Source organism: Sorex fumeus, unplaced genomic scaffold (genome assembly GCF_029834395.1).
Source record: "Sorex fumeus unplaced genomic scaffold, SorFum_2.1 ptg000002l, whole genome shotgun sequence".
NCBI classification, from domain to species: domain Eukaryota; kingdom Metazoa; phylum Chordata; class Mammalia; order Eulipotyphla; family Soricidae; genus Sorex; species Sorex fumeus.
This window is the reverse complement of record NW_026606059.1, coordinates 15327072-15354024: the sequence shown is the minus strand read 5'-3', so window position 1 is coordinate 15354024 and position 26953 is coordinate 15327072.

The window sequence follows — 26953 nt, the reverse complement described above, 5'->3', positions numbered from 1 at the left end:
GAATCTTTAGGAATTAGGAGAGCTAATGAGAGAGACAGTGAAACTCAAATGTGTTTCTACTGATTACTAAAGAACTGGGTAGAGAGTTGGCCTTGCACGCGGCTGACCTGGGTTCATTTCCTCCACCTCTCTCAGAGGGCCCAGCAAGCTACCAAGAGTATCTCGTCCGCACAGCAAAGCCTGGCAAGCTACCCATGTCATATTTGATATGCCAAAAACAGTAACAACAATTCTTACAATTTGTTGTGAGATGTTACTGGTGCCTGCTTGAGCAAATGGGAGGACAGTGCTGCAGTGCTACTGAAGAACTACTTTGTGGTGCTCCGGGGACCATATGTGGTGCTGGGAATCAAATCAGGATGCATGTGCAAGCAAGGACAATGCCTTCACCTATGGCCTCCAGTTAAAAATTTGGACGAGGGATTGTACTGGTGTGAGCCCTGGGTGAACAGAGAGAGACGGCTCAGGATAGCATAGTGAGTTTATTAGAGGCTCAGCGCTGAGGACCCCAAGTCAGAAGAGAAAGAGACTTGGAGCCCCATTTGCTGAGAGGATCTCCCTTTTGTCTTTAAAGGTGGGCTACAATCTATGTATATTATCAGTGAAACAGGGGATACAGAGGTAATAAGCAAAAGAAAAACAATCAACATATTTTTCCCACATGATATGACCTTGAGGTGCTCAAAGAAGAACAGTCAGTGTCAGTATCTCTTGTCCATTTTTGGTGAGGCCTTCAAGTACCATCTCCCGGTACTCCCATAAATCTTTGAGCCCAGTGTGCTCCAATACATCTGGGCTGGTGTGTCCTTAACACGATAGATTGGGGTCCTAAAAGGATGCTTCTCCCTCCCTTCTCTTGTTTAACTTAGAAGGTAAGTTTCAGTTTCCCAGTCCCCATCACATTTTTTCTTAATTTTCTTTACAGTTTCATAATTCTCATTACATACAGCTTCGTATTTGTCATGAACACTTCATTTGGTATTGCAACTCTACTACTAGTAGGAAAAATAATTAAAATATTTGGGTCCCTTTCAAGAATCACAATGCAGAACAAGTTCTACCTTTTACTTATTTCACAGTATTTACTAGGTAGAATGCATATACTTTTCTCTAGTGGTTCGCTAGCATTTCTTCCAAAGATCTCTGTGCAACCAGCTAAATCTGATGCTTATTGCTAAAAGTAGTCTATAGACCAAACATGATTGCCACTCAATGCCTCTCTTGCGAAACACAGTACCCAAAAGAAGAGAGAGAGAACAAGGGGAAATGCCCTGCCACAGAGGCAGGGTGGGACGGGGGGTGGGGGGGTAGGGGGGGATGCTGGGACCCGTGGTGGTGGAGGATGGGCACTGGTGGAGGGATGGGTACTTGATCATTGTATAACTGAAACCCAAGCACAAAAATTTATAAGTCTATAACTGTACCTCATGGTGTTTCACTAATAAAAAAATTTAAAAAAACAAACAAAAAAATCTGATGCTTATTCTGTACATTCTTTTAACCATCTCATACAGACCAGAAGCTACTTTCAAAGTGAAAAGTAGTTCATCACTAATTTTGGATGCCAAGTCTTTCATTAATGATTGCCTGTGTTTATAATTCTTGCACTCAGTGACTTAGAAAAAATTCATTATATTTTCTTTTCTTTAATGATTCTTATCTATGGTGAAGACCTAGGCTTTATTTCCAGCATTAACATTTTATGTTCCTAATTTTGTATCAAGTTTGTATAGGGCTCTACATAAGCACTGGGGGGAAATTCTAATTCTATTGACTTCTCATAATACAGATAAGCACAAGAAATTATTTGAAAATGCTCACAAAGTGCTCAACATACATTAACTAACTTTGAAGCGACAAGTTAATTCTTATTAATAAATGACATTTTTTTCTTAATAATTAATAGCACCTAAAATTTTCTCTGTATCAGCACTTGGTTTAGAGAAGAAATTTATCAATGCCTAAGTTTTGTAGGTATTTTTACCAACATTCCCAAAGGACTCAGCTCAAATCAATGAGAATGGAAATTCTGCTACATTGACATTCGAAAGAGGTAGGGTATAGTTGCTGGCAGATGTCATATTACTGTAGCTGATACTGATGCCAGTGGAGGAAAGCACAACAAAAGCTCTGACACAATCGAGCAATAATAATAATAATAATAGTAATAATAATAATAAAAGAACACAAAAAGAACAAAAATGACTATAATAATAAATACAATAATAAAGTAACTGCAACGCAACATCTCTTCCATTCATTGTCATTTAAATTTAAAAATAAAAATTAAGCACATCCTTCTCTTTCTGCATGATGAGCCAGAATTGACTAATGTTTAAGCTCTTTAATGAAAGAAGTTGATGAGCCACTGAAGCACCACAGCAGAGGAGGGAGTGGTGTTGGAATATTTTATTCATGGAAACTTCCCCTTCTTCCTTATCAATATTGTAATTCATAGTGCCTAAAATAAAAGTAATTTTTTTAAAAAAAAGTTATTCTTGGGTCCAGAGAGATAGATTAAGGCTCTTGCCTTGTACATTACCAATAACTGACTTGATCTCTAGCACCACGTACAGTGCTCCACCCCCTCTTGGGTGAGCACTAAGCACTATTTCCTGGCCACTATTTGCGGTTGGAAGAGTCCCTAAGTACCGCAAGATGTTTTTGTCACATAATGCCTCAGTTTATAAAGCAGCAAAATTAGAACTCCATATTGTTCTCTTTTTAAGCTCTCAACTCCCACTTCTGGCCTTTGCCTTATCTATTTCTTAATACAAAAGAGTGTTCTCGTATGTTCTATGTGATGCATGGGAGGAAACAGTCACCAGGTTCTGTGGAGACTCTGCAGAATCTGCTCTGAAGACTATTGCATAGCTCTGGAGGCACAGTAGCTCCAAAGCCCCTACCAGAGGCAGAGCCTCAGAGTCAACTCAACAGTGCCAGTCAGTCAATGATGTCAGATGTCACAGCCTTTCTCATCCCTTGTCCTCCTCCCCTCCTTAAATTTATCTGACTTCCTCAACTACTGTATATAAATCCCTAGCCCCAAGCGAAAAGTAAGAGACAAGAAGTCTGCCATCAGAATCTAAATAAAACACTTTTTCTCACACTTTCTCTTCCCTTTCAAATACTGGTTTAGAGCAATGAGCAACGAGAACTTGGATTTGGTAATAGGACTTGTCTGTTTTCTCAAAGTAGTAGGAAGTTTCTGTGTGATTTGTTGATATTCATTTTTTTATATTCACCTGGATGTTATTGCAAATGTTTGCCATCCTTCCTAAGAGAAAGGATAAATAAAAAACATTTTGAAATAAATATGAATGGAAACACAATGGGAAAAAAATCTATCTCATAATCAGAACAATAGAAATATCAAGAATTATTTATTTTCAAATGCTCATAATTCCTTAGCTAGAATGTCCTACTAATTGTCAAATGTAAAGAACCAAGTATGATAATTATTATAAATATCAGATTAACTTTGGTTGTGATAACTTTGATTTAAACATTCCTCACTTGCATACCAATTTCCTCAGCAATGCACTCATACAAAGTGGTTATCTGCTCTTTGATATTTTCAGCATAGTCCTAAAAAAATTACAATTGAATGACAAAAGATTACAGGAGGCTTTTGAGACTCTCTAATGTAAAGAAGTAGCATAAAATTCCGAGGTGCAAAAGCAACATACTTAGACATACCCTAAGACAATGCCATTTTTATCCTCTGAGGACAAAAATAGACAAAAATTTCCAGGTGCTGGTAGAAGTGTGAAGCAAGCTGTGAAAATCACACATTTACAAGGCTTCTGTTGTGATTTGCAATCTTAATTAAGCATATTTTTTGCCTTTATGAAATCAGAACCAGATTCACTATTATTACCACAGTGTAACAATTATTTTTTAGGAAATAATTGTTAAATAATTTAGAATAAATGAAATGCATCTAAATCATTTATAATCAGAACAAAGCCATCTCATTAAGATAATGCTTTTTTCTCCAGTGGGGTTCCCTCTTTGTCATTATTTGTTATATCAGTCAGGTAATTAAGTGATTATAACACATCAGAGTAAATATGTTTTATCCCTATCAATAATCCAGTGATAAGTGACTTGGGGGTTTACATGCTTATACTCCTATGTCCCATGTTCCCAACACATATTATAGTTATGTCCATTGACACTTTTCTATATTACAATTATTTGTGGCTCACTATTTCATTTACTGATTATGAAACATTGAGACATTTTCTTTCATTATAAAATGTTGCAGTACTTAGCTTTCAATCATGAGCCAGAATCTGTGTTAAGACCAGTTATTAAACTTGAACCTCACAAAACCTTGTAACATAAGTACTCTTCTTTTAGTACTAAGAAAATTTAATGTTCAAATTACTAATTTACTTGAGTCCATAAAGGAATCTAGAAAGTAGTGGATTAAAGATATGAACCCAAATAGTTTATTCCCAGTGCTCTTACTCTTATCTTACTGTATTTCCCCAGTTCTGAAGACTGTGTTGATTACAATAAAAAATAATATAAGAGCAAATATTTATTGGAAGCTTACTATGTGCTAGAAGTGTACATCAAACCTTTTTTTATTTTTGCTTTTTTGGGATGTCTGGTAGTGCACAGGGGTTACTCCTAGCTCTGCACTCAGGAATTACTCCTGGCGGTGTTCAGGGGACCATATGGGATGCTGGGAATTGAACCCAGGTCGGCTGCGTGCAAGGCAAATGAATTACCCACTGTGCTATCATTCCAGGCCCTATATCAAACTTTTTATATTTAATTAATAATTTTTTTGCAACTCTCTGAGATAAAGATCGATACTATTCTTATTTTATAGATGAGAAAATAAAAACAGAGATAAGTGATTGGACTAGATAGTCCAGGATTCCCTCTGGAAAGAAAGATGGCAGCTGCCTCGGAGCTTTATGAAAAGCCAGGTATAAGCTGGTCGTGACGGGGTGACTGAAACCTCATGGGAAGGGGGGCGTTCCCAGCTCTTCCTTCAGACCCTACCGAGGTCGTGAGTTGCCCCCCACGAACAGCTCTCCAGCACGGCCATGGCTTCAGAGCCACAGAAACCAATCTCATAATTATCTGACTCTGAGCAGAAATACTTACAGGCTTAATAAGTAAAATACCAGAAATCCAAAATTGCGCGGCCAGATAGTGGCCGTGTGACATCATTTGACTCTTGTAACCAGCTGTAGAAAACAAATTATTTCACAATGCCTTTTCAGCATGTCTGATTTGAGAGTATAAACTCTAAATAATATTGGTGCATCTTTTGTCGAAACAGTGAATCTAATCAAAGTAGATAGAGTGTTAACTAGAATTCATCTGCCTCACAGGCATTGGGAGGGTTCGGAGGGGGGGTTTATTGGAGTTCTTGGTGGTGAAAAATAAGTATTGGTGAAGAGAAATGTGTTGATGATTATATGACCGAGACTTTAAAACCTGAAAACTTTGTAACTTTTCCCACAGTGATTCAATAAATAAAAATTTTAAAAAAAAGATAGTCCAGGATTAAATTCTTGACTCTCTAACTTCAGAAGTCTCAGTCACTTATCATTGATGACATATTACTAACATTAACAAAAATTCTTATATTCATAAATTAATCCTAACACTGATCAACAAGACAACAAAGGGTCCCCGAGATGTTTATGGAAGTTGTATTTAATGAGTTCCTCAAATGCAGTTCGGCAAATGTGGTGCTTTTGTTAAACAATCAAATTTAGTCTTCACTAGATGCCGATGGGAAAGATGTTACCACCCACATTTTCACTTGAGAATCAGTAGAGTTTGGTTGAGTAACTGCAAGAGTTTCTTGGTTAAAATAAAAAGTAAAAAACATACCATGAGCACCTCTTGGAGCACTCCTTCCCCTCCCCAGAAAATGGATGCTATTGTAAATGTCCAAAGAAAGTATGGCCTCTCTTTTTTTTCTTTTTTTTTTTACATTGTGCTAAGTTAAAAAAGTACACTTATAAGATAAATATCTTTTCTTTCCCATATCTTAACAAGCTTAGGATTAAGATATCAATCATTATCAGATCAGAGATGGTTAATATTACAACAGTATTTAAAACTCAGATTCAACTAGTTTTCTAGTTCTGACTCTAAAGCTTCCAAGTTGCCTCTCTCCATGTAGTCTGGACAGTTCAAATATTTTATAATCTTTGGTACTGTTCTTCTAAAATTATTTTGTGGGTCAGAGACGTTACAGCGGATAAGGAACTTATCTTGCATGCCATCCATCTGGGTTCAATCCCCCAGACCGCATATGTTCCCTGAGCACAAAGTGACCCGTGAGCACAAAGCTAAGAGTAATCCCTGAACTCATCCAGATGTGACACAAAAAAACTAAAACAAAAAAAAATTTTTTTTTCTAAAGGTAACTCTGTGGTCTTATTATTACTTCTCATTCATTTATTCAACAACTTCTAATTGAGCATCAACCAAATGCCAGGAAATGTATTAGATACTTGAGGTTATTTTTAAAAACTGACAGCATCTATGGGTCCTATTTTCTTCTTATTTATAAACTTGGCATTGACTAATAACTTTACAGAAGACATTTAAGTAGCATTGTTCTGCCTTACTCTCAGTCAGGCTTAACTTGATTTCGTGCTCTAATACAAACATCATTTGTTTCTACTTCAACAAATAGAAACAAAATAAAGTGGTCTTTAATTTCTCAGCCTAATGTCTGGCACATTGTAGATAATTATTTAATGTTTACTGAAGAACAGTGGCCATGTAGGACAGAAACCTCAGAGGAAGGATATGAGGAATGGGCAAATAAAGCATATTAAAATGAGTAAAAAAGTTATTTGGATATTCTGGGTAGATAGATGTTAATCTGAGGGTCGAAATCACTTAGTTTGACTACAGGGTAGAATCATTCCAAAAGAAGTGAAAAACAGATGGGGAAAAATAGAGAATAAAAGTTTGAGACAAATTGTGGACTGACTTAATGAAATATTTCATTTTAACTTAGCACAAAGTATGGAATTATGGAACATTTAAAAACAATCATAATTGAACCAGAGCAATGATACAGCTAATAGAGCACGTGACTTACATGCACCTGACCTGGGTTCAATCCTTATCATCCTTTAGGATCCCCCTGAAGTGTCAGAAGTGATTTCTGAGCATAGAGCAACACAGGACGTGGGCCAAAAAGTAGAAAATAAAACAAAACAGCAACAGACCAAAAAAAAATCCACAATCACAAAAATGATAATTCTATTTTAGGATAATCTTAAACTCCACAAGAAATGAAGTCTATTTTGTTTCAATTTTTTTATTTTAATGAATCATTGTGAGATACAGTTACAGATTTACAAATTTTCTTGCTTACATTTCAATCAAATGATGTTTGAGTACCCATCCCTCCACCAGTGCCCATTCTCCATCACCAGTGTTCCCAGTGTCCCTCCCTCCATCCCCACCCTTTCCTACCCCCTGCCTGTGGCAGACATTCTCTCTAACTCTCTCTCTCCTTTTGGGTGTTAACAGTTTGCCACACAGGCACTAAGCAGCCATCATGTTTGATCTATTGCCTACTTTCAGGATACATCTACTGTCCCGAGTGATGCCTCCAACCATCATTTGCTTAGTGGTCTAAGAAGTGAAATCTATTCTGTTAATAATATATCTTTCCCAAATACCCGGACCCATTAATAGCATGTTGTGTAGCTCCAAAACCTTACTGTTAAATAAATATGTGATCCTAGGCTCTAGAAAGTAACTACAGAAAAGGGTTGTAATCCGACAACATATTTTACCAATTACCAATTTTTTTCCCTAGATATTGGACTAATTTTACTTTTTTTTTCCTTTTAACCTCTGAAGTAGATAGCCAAAATAGTAATGGTTTTATTTATTCAAAGACAGAATCTAGAAATACATTTAGAAGTATATGTAAGATATTTCCCACTGTTATTCGTCGATTGCCTCGAGCAGGCCCCAGTAACGTCTCTTTCATCCTAGCCCTGAGATTATATTCAAGGCTATTTAGGAGAATGAGACCCATCATTGTTACTGGTATCTGGCATATTTGGTACGCCAAGGGGAGTTTGCCAGACTCTGCCCTGTGGGCAGGCTACATTCGATAGCCTGCAAGTTTGTCCAAAGTAGTAATGAGACAATAAGATGTCATAAAAAAAAAGTTCTGATAAGATGTCCGGGATCTGGATTTTATAGTCTCTGAGTCTTGGCCGCTGATGGGATTACATGGCGCCAGGGGGCCAGGTGGTGGGTGTGACCCCCGCCTACTGGAATTTGGAGGATCTGGGTGGAGGATGCTCGACTCCAATTCGAGTAGGCTTGGAGATCTCGGCCCCCGAACCCGCGTGGCTTTGTTGCTCTGCCAGTATCTTCATGTGTGCGGAGAGTGGTCTCAGCATGGTGGTGGCTGGTCCTGGAGGTCTTCGGCTGCTGGAGCCCTGGTCGGGGCGGGGAGGAGAGCTCAACCCGCTCCCCTCCAAGGGGCTCCGGGAAGGAACACCCAGGCGCAGGGGCAGAAGACTGCACTGTTCTCGTCCGGGATCTGGATTTTATAGTCTCTGAGTCTTGGCCGCTGATGGGATTACACGGCGCCAGGGGGCCAGGTGGTGGGTGTGACCCCCGCCTACTGGAATTTGGAGGATCTGGGTGGAAGAGGCTCGACTCCAATTCGAGTAGGCTTGGAGGTCTCGGCCCCGGAACCCGCGTGGCTTTGTCCCTCTGCCAGTACCTTCAGGTGTGCGGAGAGTGGTCTCAGCATGGTGGTGGCTGGTCCTGGAGGTCTTCGGCTGCCGGAGCCCTGGTCGGGGCGGGGAGGAAAGCTCAACCCGCTCCCCTCCAAGGGGCTCCGGGAAGGAACACCCAGGCGCAGGGGCAGAAGACTGCACTGTTCTCGTCTCATTGAAACAAAGAAAATATTTATCTAATAGCAATAATTCTGTTTTGGTTTTTTTTTTCAGAAGATGGATGGGTGGAAGAATTGGGTCACACGTGGCAATGCTCATGGACGATTCCTGGCTCTGGTTCAAGAATAAACCCTGGCTCTGTTCAGGGGAACACATGAAGTCTGGGGATCAAATTGGAGTTAGTTGCATACAAAGGAAGTAACTTAATTGCATGGTGCCGATTGACTTCAATCCTTGGCACCCCTGGTGGTTCCCTGAGCATTGCCAAGAGTAACTCTTGAATGCGGAGCCAGGTGTAGCACCTGAGCATCTCCAGGTGTGACCCCAACCCTCCCCCAAATTAAGTATGCACCTTAATTCCAGTATTCTCTCTCCAGCTAATTTTGCTTTATGTACACTACCATGAAATATTGTGACTCTGCTTTTAAATTTTCTACCTGCAATTTTTAGAATTTGCATAAAGCACAGAGCATTTCTTTTAAATGGTAAACTATATTTTACTTTTATACGCTCTAGCCTGGAAACTAATAGATTTTCACATACGAATGGTATACATTCCAATAGACCTTGACTTTTGCTTTTTACCAATTATTTGATCATGTTCCATAGTCATTATTCTGTGATTTTATTCCAAGTAATTTTGTTTTGACAAGTTTTCATGCTCTAACCTATGGGCTTCATTAGCTGGACTAGTTCAGTGAGTCTTAAACCTTCAATGAGTTTGACAGTGATGCTCAAAGTTGGACACAATGATATCTATAATTACATGGAGATCTCAGATTGCAATTGATAATGTAAAATTTTTCTCTCAGGAAAGCATATCTGCTCTGGAATTAAATTGTCCTTCCTAAATTATAACATTGGTATTTGTTCCATATGCCCTCTAAAGGATTGTAGGTTTTGCATTGTTGATTATTTCTATCAATTTTAAAAATGTTGATGAGGCTCAGCTAGCAATTTTATTCAAGTTTATGTATCTTTAGCTTATTTTATTAGTATTTTTATAAAATACTAAAAATTTCAATTAAAGTTATGGACTTTTCTGCTAATAATTAAACTTATGTTTTTGCTTTATATATTTAAAGACATTCAATTAAGAATTTAATATGTTATTGATGAATAAAACTTACATCACTTATAAATATTCTACTTTTCTCTATTAATATTTTTAGTCTTAAGGTCTATCTTATTAGATGTTACTTTAGTCACTCAGTTTTCTTTTAATTGCTATTGCATGCTATCAACTTTTCTAAAGTTAACTGATCTGGGATGGAACTATATCAGTAGTACAGTAGGCAGGGTGCTTGTCTTGCATGTGTCTGACCTGGGCTCAATCCCCAGCATCCATATGTTCCCCTAAGCACTGCCAGAAGTGGTCCCTGAGCATGGAACCAGGAATAAGTCCTGAGTACAGCTGAGTATGGCTCAAAAATAAACAAAAACACTCTCATATAATTAACTTATCTGAGTAGTTAATTAACTGGAATCTTTTGCAAATAGCATAGAGCTGGATCTAAGTTTATCTTTATTTATTGGTTTGTTTTATTTGTTGTTTTTTTCTGCTTTATCCAAACTATTGGATTTTTAAACAACAATTGTTCTTGCCCGACCATAAATGGATAGAATGTCACTTCATATTAAATGGAAAAATTTACAACAACATAATTCCATTTAACCCTTCTCATGCTTTATGCGATTTTACTTTGCCATAAATCTCCCAGTACATGATTACTGCTGTTTTTGTTATACACAGTTATATTTAAAAGAAGTTAAGACAGAGTCTCCTGTCCCCGCACCTGGATGTCCTCACCGGGGCATTTAGTTCTTTTAAAATAGCTGTTTTGTCTCTGCTGAAAAGTACTTTGTAAGACTCTTCAATTTGGTTGTGGTCTTCTTTAATTTGGCTGAGGTCATTTGAGGTTTTAAGAAATAGGTTTATTCCAAGTTTTTGAATATATGTTTTCAAGTGATAAGTGACCTCCAGAATCTACATCCAACACATAACATACTTTAGAATATTCAGTCCAGAAACTTAGTAAAACATTATCAATATCTTAACAACTAAAACATCATCAACATATAATCAACACACTTTACCTCTTTTTACTTCCAATTTTTAAATTGCATCCTTCTGAAAATCTTCTAACATTATCTTGATTAGATTATAATTATTATCTTTAGTATACTCATAGTTGGCGCAATAGCACAGCGGGTAGGGCATTTGCCTTGCACATGGCTGACCTGGGTTTGATTCCTCTGTCTCTCTCAGAGAGCCAGCAAGCTACCGAGAGTATCTTGCTCACATGGCAGAGCCTGGCAAGCTCCCTGTGGCGTATTTGATACGCCGAAAGCAGTAACAAGTCTCACAATGGAGAAGTTACTGGTGCCCGCCTGAGCAAATCTATGAACGATGGGAGTCAGTGCTATAGTGCAGTGCTACTCATAGTTGGATATTTAAGCAATTGGATTTAGTCTTTTATTTATTTACTTAAAGTTTGTTTTTGCTTAAGATCAATGCTCTGAAATTTATAAAATTAAGTAGAATAACTGGGCAAAGTATTGCTGAATAACTGCCGTTTCTTTATATTACGTTTTTAACTAAAATGATTCCATATTAATTCACTAGAGCCAATAGGTATCTTGCTTGCATGTGAGTCACGAATCACAAATCACGACCATCCTGTTATTCGTCGATTGCCTCGAGCAGGCCCCAGTAATGTCTCCTTCATCCTAGCCCTGAGATTTTTAAGAAAGTGCTATATTCAAGGCTCTTTAGGAGAATGAGACCCATCATTGTTACTGGTATTTGGCATATTGGGTATGCCACGGGGAGTTTGCCAAACTCTGCAGTGTGGGCAGGTTACATTCGGTAGCCTGCCAGTTTGTCCAAAGTAGGAATGAGATAATAAGATGCTGGTTTTTATAGTCTCTGAGTCTTGGCCATTGATGGGATTACACGGCACCAGGGGGCCAGTTGGTGGGTGTGACCCCGCCTACTGGAATTCGGAGGATCTGGGTGAAGAATGCTCAGCCCCGATACAAGCAGGCTTGGAGATCTCAGCCCCGGGACCCGCTTGCCTTTGATCCTCTGTCGGTACCTTCAGGTGTGGGGAGAGTGGTCTCAGCATGGTGTTGCCGGGTCCTGGAGGTCTTTGGCTGCCGGAGCCCTGGTTGGGGCGGGGAGGAAAGCTCAACCCGCTACCCTCCAAGGGGCCCCGGCAAGGACAGCCAGGTGTGGGGGCAGGAGACTGCACTGTTCTCTTCCGGTTTATGTGAGTCAGTTCCATATAATACAAGAAATTTACACACCCAGAGCCCATATGTGAAAAGGAAAAAAGGAGAAAAAAGGTTTTCCTTTTCTCCTGTCACTGTCCTCCTGTTGTTCATTGATTTGCTCGAGTGGGCCCAGTAACGTCTCTGTTGTGAGACTTGTTGTTACTGTGTTTGGCATATCGAATACGTCACGGGGAGCTTGCCAGGCTTTGTCGTGCGGGTGAGATCCTCTCGGTAGCTTGCCTGGCTCTCTGACAGTGGCAGAGGAATCGAACCTGACTCAGCTGGGCTGGCTGCGGGCAAGGCAAATGCCCTACTGCTGTGCTATCGCTCCGGCCCTTCCTTTTCTCTACTGAAATAAATTTAAGAGTCACCTTGTGTTCTGTTCCACCTCCCATGATCCAGTTCATTGGAAACATCCAAGGACCCTGAGTTCCAAATTACACAGTAATTCAATAGCACAGCGGTAGGGTGTTTGCCTTGTTCGAGAACGGTCTGGCCGAGCTGGGTTCAATTTCTCTGCCCTTCTTGGAGAGCTTGGCAAGCTACCGAGAGTATCTTGCCTGCACGGCAAAGCCTGGCAAGCTCCCTGTGACGTATTCAGTATGCCAAACACAGTAACAACAAGTCTCACAATGGAGACGTTACTGGGTTTGCTAGAGCAAATGGATGAACGAGAGGACAGTGCGACAGTGGATAGCTAATATTTTATTCCTTATGAGATAGTGAGGATGGGGAAGAATTGACAATGAGTTTCAGGAAACCATAAAACCAACAAATATTCGGAGAGAAGTTATCTATAAACAACTTATTCTGTGGCTTGCTGGAGGATTAATGCTTAAGAGCAGACCAGATCCCCTCAGGAGATGATTAAGCAGGAAGAAAGTGCCTGATAAAACTTTGAATAAAGAAACCACCAAAGTTCTAAGTCCTTTTCTTTGACAATACCCTTACAACAAAGTTTTGTTTTGCTTTGTTTTTTTTCTGGCCCTTCTTTGTTTGGGCCTTCTTTACCTGCTCAAGGCTGACTCCTGGCTCTGAACTCAGGGATCACTTCTTGGTAGAACTCGGGAGTTAAAACCCAGGTGAGCTGTGTGCAAGATTTATTATTTGCTAAACTCTCTGACTCACCTTTTGCAATAATTCTTTTTTAAAAATTATTTCTATTATTTATTTTATTTTATTTTTATAAACTTGCTCATGATGACTTCTTACATTCAATATTCCAACACCAATCCCACCACCATTACACCTTCCCACAACCACCCCACCCAAGACTGCTCCTAAATAATTTATTTTGTATTGCTTGTTATAAATAATTGGCTAAAACCGATCAAAGAGATTTCCTTTAAGAAAGTGTGTGAAGATTGTTGTATCTCACCCTTGTATAAGATTACTTATACATTGTTACAGGTTAAGCCTTGTGTGTTAATGTTTTCTTCGACCCCAAGGTCACCATACAGTTAAAAATTTAACTCCAACTGTAGCACCCATTCAAAATTTTAGAATTCCTAGAGCATGCAGCTGCGAGCAGCCAGGTGACATCTCATACTATATACCACTGATATACCAGGAGTGGGCTGGAGCGATAGCACAGCGGTAGGGCATTTGCCTTACAAGCGGCCAACATGGCTGACCCGAGTTCGATTCCTCTGCCCCTCTTGGAGAGCCTGGCAAGCTACTGAGAGTATCTCGCCCACACGGCAGAGCCTGGCAAGCTCCCCATGATGTATTTGATATGCCAAACACAGTAACAACAAGTCTCATGATGGAGACGTTACTGGGCCCGCTCGAGCAAATCGATGAACAACGGGAGGACCGTGATACCAGGAGCAGCACACCACATTTGATGGGATGCAAAAATTCTCTTTTTTTTTTGTAGTTAGAAAGCTTTCATGTTTAAGTTGCAGTCATGCAATGAACCAACACACGTCCCTCCACCAGTGCACATTTTCCACCACTAATGTCCCCAGTATCCCTCCACCTTCCCCCCACCCCTCCCCCTACCTCTATGTCAGTCTTATATGCAAAAATAAAATTTTTTTATTAGTGAGACACCATGAGGTACAGTTGTAGACTTACACACTTTTGTGCTTGGGTTTCAGTTATACAATGATCACGTACCCATCCCTCCACCGGTGCCCATTCTCCACCATCAATGATTCCAGTAGCCCTCCCACCTCCCCCCCACCACATCCCCCCCCTCCACCTTCCCCCCCCCTCCCCGCCCATCCCGTGTTACCTCTGTGGCAGGGCATTCCCTTTTGCTTTCTCTTTCCTTTAGGGTGTTGTGATTTGCAATTGAGGTATTGAGTGACCATCATATTCAGTCAAAAGTCTACTTTCAGCACGCATCTCGCATCCCGAGCGACTCCTCCAAACACCTTTTACTTGGTATTCCCTTCTCTGTCTGAGCTGCCTTTTCCCCCAGCATCTGCTGCTGGCTTTCAAGTCGTGGAGCAGACCTCCTGGTACTTACCTCAACTATTCTTGGGTGTTCATCTCCCATTCTGTTACTTTATATTCCCCAGATGAGTGCGAATTTCTACGTCTGTCTCTCTCTTTCTGACTCATTTCACTTACCATGATACTTTCCATGTAGAACCACTTGTATGCAAATTTCACAACTTCACATTCGATATGCCAGACACAGTAACAACAAAGTCTCCAATGGAGACGTTACTGGGCCCGCTCGAGCAAATTGATATTTTCTAACAGCTGCATAGTATTCCACTGTGTAGATGTACCAAAGTTTCTTTAACCAGTCATCTGTTCTCGGGCACTCAGGTTTTTTCCAGATTTTGGTTATTGTGAACTGTGCAGCAAGTGCAGATGTCATTTCAACTATACTTTTTTTGCACGTCCAGGATATATTCCCAGGAGTGGTATTGCTGGATCAAATGGGAACTCTTTTCTAATTTTTTGAGAATCGCCCATATTGTTTTCCAAAAGGGCTGAACCAGTTGCCAATTCCACCAGCAGTGAAGGAAAGTCCCTTTCTCCCCACATTCGTGCCAAATACCGGATGCTTTTGTTCTTTTGGATGTGTGCCAGTCTCTGTGGTGTGAGATGATATCTCATTGCTGTTTAATCTGCATCTCCCTGATGATCAGTGATGAAGAGCATTTTTTCATGTGCCTTTTGGCCACTCGGATTTCTTCTTTGAGAAAGTTTCTGTTCATTTAATCACCCTGTTTTCTGATGGCATTGAATGTTTTCTTCTTGTAGAGTTCAACCAGTGCCTTGTATAGCCTTGATATCAACCTCTTATCAGATGGGTATTGGGTGAATATCCTTTCCCATTATTGTAGACTGTCTTTGTATTCTGGTTACTGTTTCTTTTGAGCTACAGAAGCTTCTTAGTTTAAGATAGTCCTATTTGTTTATCTCTGTTTCCACTTGCTTGGTCAGTGGCGTGTCATCTTTGAAGATAGCGTTAGCTTCAGTATCATGTGGGGTTTTGCTGACCTTGTCTTCAATATACCTTATGGATTCTGGTCTGATGTTGAAGTCTTTAATCCATTTTGATCTGACTTTTATGCATGGTGTTAGGAAGAGTTCTCAGCCCATTTTTTGCATGTAGCTGTCCAGTTTTGTTTGGGCCGTTTGGATTACCTTTTTGGTCTTGGGCCAAAAAAGTAGGATGGGGGGAGGGGCAGTAAAAAATAAGATTGCACACAGCAGCTAGCAAGAGGAAAGGTGTCTGCTTCCCGAAGCTTGCTGAAAATGTTGGGGCAATCTTTCCAGTCCTGGCCTTCCGGGTAAATACCCCACCAGGAAGATCATGATGAGACTCTTTGGTAGAAGTCTACTGTGGTTCCACTTAAACAACAACACAGTATTTCACTCTAAGCATAAACTTTTGTTTGGGTTGTTAATATCATATAAATTTAACTTTCAAATAGGCCCATTGGTTGGGCTTTTTCATAGATTGAAAGCAATAATCTCTTTTGATTTTTGTTTTGTTTCTTTTTGGTTTCTGATTTTGGGGTTTTGTTTTCTTTGGGGGCTATATTTAGCTCAGCTCTGCTCTCCTGGTTCTATACTTAGGGGACAGGGTGCAGGGATCCATTCCTGGCTGGCCTGTAATACAAGAGACTTAATTGCTATCGTCTCTCTGGTTTCTTGAAGGCACGGATGCTGATTTTTTTTAATGTGTTCACATATCTCATCCCCAATTCTTTTCTTTATACAGTGTTGAATAGTTTTTGAAAAAGTGCTTCTGAAAAGTAATTACTCATATGATCTTTATGAAAAAAAGCAAAGTATAACCAGAATAACTTTTGGTACCTTTGTAACAGTTTAAAATTTTAAGCAAACTTGGCTTTATTACTAATTTCATAAGGAAATATCTGATGCTAAATATATTCATTAAGGAATAGGATTTTAAAAAATAGCTCCATTATATTGAAATATTGGGCAACCTTCACATTCAACAGAAATGTTAAACCACCTATTAATGTAATCATTCTCTTTGATCGCACCTATACTCATTTTGAATATCACTATGGAAACTAGAAAAACTGTCCCTCATGAAGCATAATGGAGCTTTTGAAAATACATTTTAAAATCACCTGCAAACAATAGCCTTTAAATCAAAAGTTCTAGAAATAATTTCTCTCCCTTTTAGAGTCTATACTTAATTAATATAATTAATTTTAATTATAATATAATTACCTAACCAAGATCACAGAGTTGCTTTTGAATAAAAATAAAATACCCCCAATATCCTTTAGCTATGGAAAAATCTGAGCAAGTGTCTATTTTTTTTGTTTGTCTTTCTGATTACTCTGAAACTAAGACAAAATTCAAACACCCTGGAGGTCAAAGATCATATGAGTTCAAGTTATTCTAAACTCAGTGAAACAGGAAATTCTGGGAATCCCATGAGGAATTAGATATATTTGTTGAGAAAAAAGTTTTTGAGCCTAAGCTTTATATCAATTTATTTTCTTTTATGCATAGTGTTATACAGTGCTGAGAAAAATGGATTTTGCCTCTTTGAGAGAGATAAAAAGGTAAAGGCCCTCCCGTTGTTCATCGATTTGCTCAAGCGGGCCCAGTAACGTCTCCATTGGAGACTTTGTTGTTACTGTGTTTGGCATATCAAATACGTCATGAGAGAGATAAAAGGGCATATAGTATCATTTACCTTGGGTGGTAAGTTGAAGCAAACTGTTAGATCTCTGGAGGGTGAAAGACTGGTTCTGATGGAGACTCTATTTTAAGAATATATTTGTGAGGTTAACAGCAAGGATTCATAATGTTAATCAAATGCAAAAAAAGATGACTTATTGGCAGATAGGGCTAAATTCTTGTTAAATATTCATGGACAAGGCACACAGTTTATCTAAAAGCAAAAAAAAGTTGATGAATGTGGGATGGGGGGATGGGTATAGGAGGGATACTGGGATCCATGGTGGTGGAAAATGGGCACTGGTGGAGGGATGGGTATTTGATCATTGTATAATCGAAACCCAAGCACAAAAATTTGTAAATCTGCAACTGTACCTCATGGTGTTTCACTAATAAAAAAAATAAAAGGGGAAAAAAAACCTGAAGGCCCGAGAACAGATGACTTGTTAAGGAAACTTTGGTACATCTACACAACAGAATACTATGCAGCTGTTAAAAAGATGAAGTCATGAAATTTGCATATAGGTGGATCATCATGGAAAGTATCATGTTAAGTAAAAGTATCATGAGTCAGAAAGAGAGGGATAGACATAGAAAGATTACACTCATTTGTGGTATATAAAGTAACAGAATGGGAGACTAATACCCAAGAATAGTAGAAATAAGTACCAGGAGGATTACTCCACAGCTTAGAAGCTGGCCTCACATGCTGGGGGGAAAAGCAGCTCAGATAGAGAAGGGACCACTAAGTAAAGGGTGCTAGGGGGACCCTCTCAGGATGGGAGATGTGGGCTGATAGTAGAATATAGACCGAATATGATGGCTACTCAATATCTCTATTGCAAACCACAACACCCTAAAGGAGAGAGAACAAAAGGGAATGCCCTGCCACAGAGGTGGGGCAGGTTGGAGGGGATAGGATGGGGGTGGTGGGAGGGACGCTGGGACCATTGTTGGTAGAAAATGGGCACTGGTGGAGGGATGGGTACTCGATCATTGTATGATTGAAAGGCAAGTACGAAAGTTTGTAAGTCTGTAACTGTACCTCACGGTGATTCAGTAATAAAAAAATTTAAAAATGGGCTCTTTTATTAACAATACTGTTAATGTATAGGGTTTTATGTGTACAATGTTCCAACACCTGTCCTCCATCAGTCTCAGTGAGTCATGTACCTTATTTTATCTAATTTTTCTGTTGGTGGCAGAGCTTCTTTGTGGCTTTCAGGATCACTCTGGTGGGACTTGGGGGACTGTTTGAAGGTGCCAAGGATGGAAACTAGGTCAGCTACATGCAAGGAAGCACCATGCCCATTGTACTGTCTCTCTGGCCCTGAAATACGTATTTTTAAAACCAGACCATTGTCTTCCTAGCTTCTAAACCAATGAAAAGACAGTCTCTGTAGTGGATATGATGAATTTGACCCAACTGTCTCACCCACCTTCCTTCTAGTGCATCTTTCTGTGCAGCAAAAATTGAGAAAGTCAAAGTATGTCTTGAGGGAAGACTGGCAAGGAGAGTTCTGGAGGCAGTTCCAGTGAAATGATGTTACAGCCTTTAAAAAGGCAGAACTGAGGTGAAGACCATGATTCTCTGCTTTTGCTCCTGCTTGCTTCCTGTAGCGGCGTCCAGTTTCCTTTGCTAGGTTTTGCAACATCCAGTGAAGTTCCTTGGGGCTGAGTGGCAGCCACAGGCTTCCGTTTTACCAGCATTGAAGTCACAGCACTGTCTGGAACTGACTGTGGAAACAGAAACTTCCCAACTGCACCAGCCTCCTGAACGCAGTTATGTGATTTTGATATGTTCTTCATTATCCTTGCGGAGGTTTGATTGTGGTGCCACATCTCTCCAATTTAGCATGATTACAGAATTAAGATTTTGAAGCTAGAGACAAGAATGATAGTACTTCAAATTAGATGTTTGCCTTGCACGTGGCCGACCAAGGTTCCATCCCATATGGTCCCCCAAGACTCACCACCTGTAATGATCCCTGAATGCAGAGTCAGGAGTATCATCTGCACATCGCCAGGTGTGGCACAAAAACAACAAAAATATTTTGAAGTTAAGCCTCATTAAGATCACTTTCTTTGGCTTTCTCAATGATTCTGCAGCCATTTATTAAACACCCCATAAAAGTCTTTTTTTTTTTGCAACAGAACTGTGATTGCTACAATCTTTGTGTCAGTATTTCATTTTATAAGGAGTTTCCCACTTTTCAAACTTTCTTATTTTAACATTACTATTATTTTAGGCACTGTGATTTACAATACAATAATAGGGTTTCATGCATGAATTAAATATTCCAGTACCACACCCTCCACCAGAGTGACTGCTTCCTTCCACCATTGTCCTTGTGTCCCCTGCCTGCCCCCACCAACCCAAGAAGTGATAAGCTTTTTTATCAACCACTGTGTTCTGCTTAAATTAGTTCATGTGAATTTCATTCTCTGCAACTAAATAATGATGAACACTTTCATTCTGTATTAATGCCTGGTAAACAAGGGCCTCTTATTACTATCCTAGATTGTTGGTTCTATGAGTACACAGGCAAGGTATTTTTTTTCTCACAAATCTATTCTAGAGAATAAATGTAGCATACATTTAAGGTGTACTTGAACTTTGGGGAGAAATATATTATGGCAGTTTAGGTAGCACTGCTCTGTAGCACTGTCCTCCCTTTGTTCATTGATTTGCTCTAGTGGGCCCAGTAACGTCTCCATCGCGAGACTTTTTGTTACTGTGTTTTGGCATATTGAATACACCACAGGGAGCCTGTCAGGCTTTGCCGTTCGGGCGAGATACTCTCGGTAGCTTGCGGGGCTCTCCGAGAGGGGCGGAGCAATCAAACCTGGCTCGGCCAGGCCGGCTGCGTGCAAGGCAAATGCCCTACCTGCTGTGCTATCGCTCCAGCCCAGAAGTTTTGGTAGAATTGTTAATTTTGATGCACACAGCACACCAGCACACCCCACTAGCACCCAAGTGCCCAAGACACTCCTCCAATGTCCCTTTGTATCTTCCACCTCTTCCTAGCCCCCGACTCTCTGTTCCGTCCTCACCCTACTTGGAAATCTCAGTTTTCTAACCAAAGACCAAGTGTTTGTCATTCAATACTGTCTGTTCCCTTATTCTGTTTCTCTGTGAATCAAAAATGAGTGAGATCATTTGGGAAATGATTAAATACTCAACATATATATTAATTCTTAAAGAATTTCACATACTTTTCACACAATGAAACAATCAAACGGATTATTTCAGCTACTAATTCATTGCCTTGTTATTTATTTTATTTTTTTATTTTTTGTTTTTACGGGCCATACCTAGCAGTGCTCAGAGCTTACTCCTGGCTCCTGGCTCTATACTTACTCCCTATGGGAGCTGGTGAACCAAATGGTGATCAAACCCAATAGAACCGAATGGCTCGAACAGTAGATATTTGCAAGGCAAGCAATTCACCCATATACTATCCCTCCAGCTCCGTGCCCTATGATTTTTTAAGCAGTTTTCCAAATTCTTTTCATAAGATATGCCATAAAAGTAAAGGAAAACCCTCGAGCATCTTCAGGTATAACCCAAAAAGTAAAAAAAAAAAAATGGAAAGGAAAAATGTTCATGGTTATAGTTAATGTACCAAGATAATGAAAACTTTCTGCAATGTCACAAGACACATTTTAATTTAATTTTTCTATGTTCATTGAGGGGCTGGAGTGATAGCACAGCGGTAGGGCGTTTGCCTTGCACGCAGCCAACATGGCCAACCCAAGTTCGATTCCTCCGTCCCTCTCGGAGAGCCCGGCAAGCTACCGAGAGTATCTCGCCCACACGGCAGAGCCTGGCAAGCTACCCATGACGTATTCAATATGCCAAACACAGTAACAACAAGTTACTGGGCCCGCTCAAGGAAATCGATGAACAACAGGAGGACCGTAACTATCCGTGACTGTGATGTTCATTGAGACACTTTGATTTAGAAAGTTACTCATGACAGAGTTGTTTCAGAATTGTGCAGCTTCCCAACCCCAATCCCAAGAGCATTTTAAAAGTTATTTTTTTCAGGGGCCAGAGAGACAGTATAGGGGTTAAGGTATATGCGTTGCTTGCAACCAACCTGGTTTGATCCCCAACAGTACATGATGCAACAAGCGCAGCCAGTGGAGAAGTCTTAGGAATGCTCCTTTTGCTCCTCCCCAGCATGCTGGGTGTGCCCCAATCCAAATTTGTTTCCAAGAAGTCACTTTTATTTAGAATTTTCTTGGTTTCAGATGACAGAAACATTACTCAGAGTAAGATTTGCAAGAAGTAAACGAAATAACAAACTATTTTGTTTTTTTTTTTTGCTCTTTGGGTCACACCTGGCGATGTACAGGGGTTCCTCCTGGCTCATGCACTCAGGAATCACTCCTGGCGGTGCTCAGGGGACCATATGGGATGCTGGGAATTGAACCCGGGTTGGTCGCATGCAAGGCAAACGCCCTACCCGCTTTACTATTGCTCCAGCCCCAATAACAAACTATTGAATGAATATATACGTGGAATTTTTATTAACATGTAAATGGGTTTAGCTACATAATTAGATGCAGAATTTCAAATGTTACTGTGATTCCTTTTCTCTTTCTCTCTAGAGCGAGTATTCATACCAGTTTAGAATCCCTGTGAGATAATGAATTTTTTTTTTTTTTGGTCGCTTGGCTGAGAGGCCACAGTATGGATTTCTTGAGTTAAACTTGCTCTCTGGATATGATGGGTCCAGGTGGTGTTGAATTACTTGCAAGAGAAACCACTATTACTGTATTGTAAATCACAGAATTTTGAACTATAAGGTAAAGGTAAAGGTAAAGGCCCTCCCGTTGATCGTCGATTTGCTCGAGCGGGCCCAGTAACGTCTCCATTGGAGACTTTGTTGTTACTGTGTCTGGCATATCGAATACTCTCGGTAGCTTGCCGGGCTCTCCGAGAGGGGCGGAGGAATCGAACTCGGGTCGGCCATGTTGGCCGCTTGTAAGGCGAACGCCCTACCACTGTGCTGAACTATAAAAAACTTAAAAAGCAAAAATCAAAACCCAGGAGCTGGAGCTATACTTGCCCTGGTTTGATCCCCAGCATCCCATATAGTTTCTCGGAACACAGCAAGGAGTAGTTCTTGAATGCAGAGCTAGGAGTGGCCCCTGAGTGTTGCTGGTGTGGCCAAAACCAAAATCAACCAACCAAACCAACCAATCAAAATACAAAGTCTTGTCCTCTGGATAACACTGGATTTTGAACTACCTAAAGAAGTCATGTGTGAATCATATGCTCACTTGTGAGATCAGTATATTGTGAGTTACCTCTACCTGAAATATCTGGACTGGGTACCTTAAAAAGGACATATAATAGTGCAGGTGCTAGTCTGCCGGCAGTCTAGCTTATAAATTGTTCCTGTAAGTAATTTGATAATCTTGAAGTTACAGTTTGGAAGTTTGACACAATAGCATGAAAAGGCTAAGTTTTGGAATCGGAGTACTGTGAAAACCACACATACGTCTTGCTACATAAAATTGCCTTTTTTATAAATCTTTTCCAGTTGTTGTATGAGCCATGTTTTATATTTACAAGATATAGTCCCTGTTTGCATCTTTAGGTAATCTTATATAACACTGAGCTAAACAAATGTTTTTCAATAAAACTAATTGATGATTTTATATTAATTTCACTTTGACTCCCCAAGAAAGAGGTTCTATTATCAATATAAGAAGGAATTGGTGTTGAGCAGGCAAAATCCTAACAGAGGATGAAAATTCTTATAGCTACAAAGAATTTATACGTATGTCTTTTCCAAATGCTTGTACTTAAAAAAATTCCTTTCTCTGTCACACACAAAGGTGTATGTGGATTCATCTGTGCTGTACATCTGAGGCAATTTAAGATCTCATTTAGTGACGGATCCAGTTTCAAATTCAAGAGCTTTGAATACCTTTTCCCTTAGTTAGTTCACATAAAGATTTGTAAACTTTATTTGAGCTCATCTAGGAAAACTACAACAAAAGCCCCCGTATAAAAAAGAGAACAGTATTGTTCTGTGTTTGTGTTCTTTTTTCTTCTGTGAATTCCCATGCATTTTTAAAAAATTTTAATGAATCACCCTGAGATAAAGTAACAGACTTACCAAGCTTTCGTGATTATGTTTCAGTAAAACAATATTCGAGTATCCATAGTATCCATATCTCCATCAGTGCCCATTCTCCACCACCAATGTTCCCAGTGTCCCTCTCACCACTCCCACCCCTTCCCACCCCCTGCCTCTGAGGCAGACACAGTCCCTCTTACTCTCTCTCTCTCTCTCTCTCTCTCTCTCATTTTGAGTATTGTAATTCTTACAGAATTCAATAACATGTAAAATAGGGGAGGTATGTTGCTATGCCTTTGAGTTTTATATTCTCCCCTTTCAGTAGCTTATCAAATTTGGTTTGACTTCACACTGCAAGATAATCATTTCAAGAGTACAAAAGGACAAAAGACTGGTAAGGTGACTCAGGGGTAAAGCACCTGCCTTGCAGGTGTAACATTCTGAGTTTGAGCCCTGGCCATACACCAAAGTGTGCAAGCACCATAAGCAAGAATTTGATCCTCAGTTCACAAGAAAATGACAACAGCAACAAAGGGAAGAGAAAGGAAGGAGGGAATGGGCACAAACCTTTTTTCTAAGAGCACCTGAAGTCAATGACTACATGGACTTGATCACTTGATCACTTGGCTTCCCGTTAATCATCGATTTGCTCGAGTGGGAGCCAGTAATGTCTCCATTTGTACCTGTAGCGTGCTAGTGTAGCCCAATGGCGTCTATTTGTTCTAGGAACATGAAGAGACTCAAACCGATCATTCAGGATCTTGAACTACATAGACTAAGAGGACCAAAAACAACAATTGTCCTCCTGTTGTTCATTGATTTGCTCGAACGGGCCCAGTAACGTCTCCATTTTGAGACTTGTTATTACTGTGTTTGGCATATCAAATACATCACGGGTAGCTTGCCAGGCTTTGCTGTGCGAGAGAGATTATTCTCAGTAGCTTGCTGGGCTCTCCGAGAGGGGCGGAGGAATCGAACTCAGGTCTGCCCTGTTGGCTGAATGCAAGGCAAACGCCCTACCGCCATTGACAATTATTTTAAAGAGTTTTATTATAACATGAGTGAAAGAAATAAAGTATTTGACAACATAAATATTAAGAAAATGGTAAATGAGAGTAAAAAATGCATGCCCTGAATTTAATCTTGGCAAGTGAAAATTTAAAGTGAGAGTCTTACTCATGAAAAAGAATTAATGCTTTGTCACCATCTGAAAATTCAATTGAATAGTTAGTGATCGATTAAAATAAAAATTGTATTCTTTGGATCCAAAGAGATAATACAGGAGATAGTGTGCTAGCCTTGCAGGTGACCAACCCACGTTTGATTGACACCACAGATGGTGTCCCGAGAACCACCAGGACTGATCCCTGAGCACAGAGCTAGGAGTAAACTCTGAACAAGTCACATGTGACTCAAAAACAAAACCAAAAAATGTGCAATTAATCAATAATCAGAAAAAGAGGCCTAATGAAATGCTAAGAATTTCAAGCCAAGTATACTGAACTGTGGCCTTGGTTCAGGAATGTGTAAATACAAAACCTAGGCTTCAATCCTGAGATTAAAATTTAAAAAGAGATAAGAAGGACATTAAGAATTCTAAAGGTAATCAAAGTTACTCAAGAAAATGAGTCAGTCACGGATTATAATTCACTGTAGCTTGTCAGCCCTCCCTGAACTTGAACTGCGGCATGAAACTTATTTAGAGGGACCTTCTTAAAGAAGAATGAAAACTAGAAATCAGGACCAATAGGTCAGGATGAAAGTATTTACTGAAATAGATGATGGGGAAGTCTATAATTATTCTGTAGCACATCAAGTTGGAGAAACACAGCTTCGCTTAGAAGGCCAAATACAAAAATATTATTTTTTGAGAAATGAATATGAGAGGAAAGCAAGACTCAAGTCATACAAATTAACATAGAAAGATTTTGTTATAGTAAATATTACGGTTGCATTCACCTGGATTGTATAGATTTTGCAGCATTTGAGAATGTTGGGATATTTTTAATGGCTTTGATATAAACACATTGCAGAATTTTTCTTTCTGACAAAATTTCAAGTTTATCTAATTTGAAGTAAGGATTACAAATTATCCCTTCTGCTTAATATTAACCAAAGTGAAATTGTCAAAGTTTTACCTGATTTATTCAATAAATGACTAACTTTACACTCTCTTAAAAGTATGTCATTTTCAGTATTGCCATAAACCTTTTTGGGTCTATGCTTTGTTTAGGAGTATTCCTTAACTTTCTAAAAATCTTTACTGACTGCTTAATTGACATTTGTTCTTAACAGGAACTCCACAAATTTTGATGATGAAATGAGTTAGACATAATTAAAAAATTCAAATCAGTTAATGGAATACGATACATAATATAGATGTAAAGGGTTAAGCTGTAAATGTTAGGTTTAGTTTCTTGCATTTCTGAAAAAATTGTGAAAAATTCTTCGTGTATACTCTAAGTGCACTCTACACTTCAGAAACTGAAAGTGAATGATTTCAAAGTTTAGATTCTCTTCAATCATAGTAGAATTCTGAAAAAGGAAAGAAATATGAAAATTTTGAAGTACAGCATGTACTTCAAAAAAATCTCTCTCCACAATTGTTATGTTTTCCTTTTGTATTTTTATTTTCATTATGTCAATTCAAGTTAATTATCTGAAAAAGCAGCTGCTTTCCCATTTAACCCCAGCTACTTTTGATAAATGTTAGCACAAAATTGAAAATAGAGTAAGATACTTCTTTCTTTGTGCACTTTTGTTCATAGTTTTCCTTTTTAAAATAACTGCACTTAAAGTCCATAAGATTGGTCTATACACTCAATATTAAATGAATAATCATCTATCAATTTCTTAAACTAAGTGTGGGTTCCTGTAGAAGAATTAATTAGAAATTAGATAAATTAAAATACTTCTTAGTTATAGGAGTGAAAAGTAATGTTTTGAATAAGTTCTGAAGATCTTTTTATTTATGTTGTTAACTTCCATTTCCATTTCTAATGTCCTACTAATTACACCCCTTAAATTCAGATTCTGGATATGCATAGGGTACTAGGGACTTTTTAATATAGTTTATATTTTCTGTCTATAGTGTCATTGGAATTGTAACCTTTTCTTATATTTATCATGTAGTAAATGCCAATCACGATCACAATCATCCTGTTCTTAGTTGATTTCCTCAAGCAGGCACCAGTAACGTCTCTTTCGTCCTAGTCCTGAGATTTTAAAAAGTGCCATATTCAAGGCTGTTTCAGGGTTAGGAGAATGAGACCCATCATTGTTACTGGTATTTAGCATATTGGGTATGCCACGGGGAGTTTGCCAGACTCTGCCATGTGGACAGGTTACATTCAGTAGCCTGCCAAGATGTCCAAAGTAAGAATGAGATAATAAGATGTCGTGCGGCCGCAAATGCAGTTGTGGGGTTCCAGGAGCTGGGTTTTATAGTCTCTGGGTCTTGGCTGTTGATGAGATTAAACGGCACTGGAGGTCAGTTTGTGGGTGTGACCCCTGCCTACTGAA